Raw genomic sequence first — 3,790 nt, 5'->3', positions numbered from 1 at the left:
CTTCCCTTTTTTTTGCAAGGACGAGGCCCTGTAATCCGTCCCTTTTTTGTGGCAGTGAAGAAAATCAATATATGAGGACGGGGGAGGGATGAGAGGAGGGTATGCAAGACATTCAGGAACACACATCTTGTGGATGCATTTCTAGTTCCACTGAGTGAGAGGCTGTGGGGAATTTTCTAGAGCATGTGGAGCATCTGAAAGGTCTTTGAAAGACAGGTTAACTTTACATTAAAAAAAATATTCACAAAGCTATCATTTAAAATGATAGTGTGATAGTATTCTCTTTTTTTAATGTCAAGAATTGGGAAGGAGGTTGGGGGAGGACATCCAGGAAATCCCAGAAAAATTATCTACTACCACAGTGATAAAACTACAAGTCGAATATCCATAAAAAAAAAAATTATCCCACCTGTGCTCTGGATCCCCTCCATTTTTCTCACTCCAGCCTCCATGTTTTCACTCATTCCCGCTCTCCTCTAGGTAACTGCAGAGAGAGAGAGGATTTTTCCATCCTTTTCTTTTCATCACTTCTGCAATTGACCAATTGACAACTGATTGATGGTTATCTTTCCATACCTACAAAAGGCAGAAATTACCATCACTAAAGCCACTTTACAGTACAGAGAGAAAAAAACTCAAGAGTAAATTACATGTTGCTAAAACTCTCCTTCTCTGAGGCCCATACAATGGCAGGCAAACGGGAGAGAGAGAGAGAGAGGGAGAGAGAGGGAGGGAGACAAGGGGGAAAGTTTCCTTTCTGTTGCTCCTGAGGCACTGTAGATTTGGCCCTTTTCCCTGCCAAGTGCACCCAGAGCTTGACAGCTTCTTTAAATGCCAAGGCACAAAAACTAGTGAATGAGGACTGGTGTTGAGTGCCATTTCTCCAGAAAGCGCCATTATTTGCATTGAAAACAGAGGAGAGCTTGTGAAAAACAGATAAGGTGTAAACGAATACAAGACGAGACACTCAGAGGAACCTGGAGGAAGAGTTCGGGGGAGTGTTTGGAGTTGGCCAGGGCTTTGAAATAATCCATGTGAAAGTTAGCAAGAGTTTAGTGTTAAGTCCACTTTGTAATATACACACACACTATTAAATAGTAAATAAGGTTGCTTATTTGATTATAGTATTGTATTCCTCTATACCACATCACTTTGCCAACAATTAAATTTTTTTTGATTTATCACAGAATGTCACATCATATTTTTTATTCATTTATAGTTACAATTAATGTTGTGGAATGTCCACTGTTCTCACTTTATTGCAGGTTTAAGCCGTCGTTCCCACCCCAGCCGCTTTTTTAATCACTCTTGAAGTTGATAGAGCACAAAAACACAACTTGTCATTTATCATGAAACCACAAAGTGTAAACTTCACTGCCCTGAGAAAAGTTTTTTAAAAAACCTTAAAATTACTCTGTTACGTCTGACTGTTACAAAGTGCTGATACTGTAGACTCCTTCTGTAAAAATGTTAAACATTTCTTCACAGAAAGTTTCATCATATCATGCAAGTACACACATTTTTAATCTGTTGATTTGAGGTGTATGCCATGATTATAAAAACAAATATTCAGTTAAATGTCAGTGTTCTGGTCCTGTATGTTTTCTGAACGGATCTGAACAAGTCTTTGTGGCGCACACCTGTCTGAATCACTGACATCCAACACATTTCCACAGGATGATTCAGCTGAGACCTTGTCCTTCAGCGCTGTGGTTTCTCTTTTCTCTACATTCTTTTTTTGGCTAAAAGGCCTGAGAACGTACAAATGGCACGAAAAAGGAGGAGGATGAGAACTAGCAGTTGCCCAAAGTGTTTTTCCCCTCTGTACTAAAAAAACCCTTTCAGACTCTTTCAGTCAGAAGCAGATGGGACCTAAAGCTAGAAAGGCATCAACTTTGGAAAATAGTCACATTATTCACGAGGGTGAGTATGAGCGGGATGAGTGTGTGTTGTTGGACGATGTTTAAATACATCATAAAGAGATGGGTTTAATAGGCACTGAATATTTTAAACACTTCCTCATCACCCTCGCCACATCCTGACCACTTCATCACAATCCTCACTACATCTTCATCATCTTCACATATCTTCACCATCATCATCATCATGCTCACCATTCTCAACACATCAAGATCCCCACTATCAGTTGCTCATCATCGTCACCATGTCCTCACCATCCTCATCAAAATCTCATCCTCATCAAGTCCTCAGCATCCTCATAAAATCTTCACCATACTCATCAAATCTTCACCATCCTCATCAAATCTTCACCATTAATATGAAATGCTCACCATCTTCATCAAATCCTCAGCATCCTCACCACATCCTTACCATTCTCATCAAATCCTTACCATCCTTACCACGTCCTCATCATGTCCTCATCAAATGCTCAGCATCCTCACCATGTTGTCACCATCATCATCAAATCCTCAGCATCTTCACCATGTCCTCACTATCCTCACAACATCCTCACAACATACTCATAATTCTCATCAAATCCTCATCGCGTCCTTATCAAATCCTCAGTATCCTCATCATATCCTCACCATCATCATCAAATCCTCAGCATCCTCACCATGTCCTCAATATTATCATAAAATCCTCAGCATCCTCACCATGCCCTCCCCATCCTCACAACATCCTTATAATTCTCATCAAATCTTCCCCATCCTCACCACATCCTCATGATGTCCTCATCAAATCCTCACTATTCTCTCCACATCCTCATCAAACCCTCACCATCCTCTTCACATTCACATCAAATGCTCATTATCCTCACCATGTCCTCAACATCCTTACAATTCTTATCAAATCCTCCCTGTCCTCACCATGTCCTCATCGTGTCCTTATCAAATGCTCAGCATCCACACCATGCCTTCACCATCCTCACAATATATTCATAATTCTCACCAAATCCTCACCATCCTCACCACATCCTCATCAAATCTTTACCATCCCCATCAAATCCTCACCATCTTCATAAAATTCTCACCATCCTCATCAGAACCTCATCAAATCCTCAGCATCCACACCATGTCCAACACCATCATCATCAAATCCTCAGCATCCTCACCATCATCATCAAATCTTCAGCCAGCATCCTCACCATGCCTTCCCCATCCTCACAGCATCCTCATAATTCTCATCAAATCTTCACCATCCTCATAAAATTCTCACCATCCTCATGACGTCTTCATCACATCCTCATCAATCCTCAGCATTCTCACCATATCCTCAACATCCTCACAATTCTCATCAAATCCTCCCCAACCTCAACATCTTCTGACCAATCAGAATCCAAAATTGTACAGCCCTATCATTTAAAAGTTATTAAGGGGCTTATTTACAAAATCTAATGATGATTTGCTCACTAAGGCTTCAAAAAGAGAAACACACCACTGAACTGTAAAAAATGTGTGGGGGTGGGGGTATATTTTTTTGGGACAGGGGTGTTGAGGGTGAAGTGGGTGACAGAGGTATCATTGCAAGGCTTTCACCTGTCCAATGTAATTAGAAACACACAGGTGTGATGAGACATGTGTGATGATGATGGTATTCTTTTATGTGTGTCTGGCTGCTGATGTGAGATGAGAGGTTTTTGGTGTGTTTCATTAATATAGCTCAGCAGGGAACCCTCCAAATGACATCAACAAACTGATAACAGATAAGAGACACTAGCCGTGTCGTCACGCACCTCATGCTGGGCCGCTCCTCCATGCCGAGAACACTTTAATTCTTCATTCATGCACCGAATACATAAATAGGTGCCTCCAGATTTTACACTGATAAC

Source organism: Ictalurus punctatus, chromosome 10 (assembly GCF_001660625.3).
Source record: "Ictalurus punctatus breed USDA103 chromosome 10, Coco_2.0, whole genome shotgun sequence".
Classification (NCBI taxonomy): domain Eukaryota; kingdom Metazoa; phylum Chordata; class Actinopteri; order Siluriformes; family Ictaluridae; genus Ictalurus; species Ictalurus punctatus.
The sequence above is the reverse complement of the archived record's forward strand: the minus strand, read 5'-3'. Positions refer to the sequence as shown.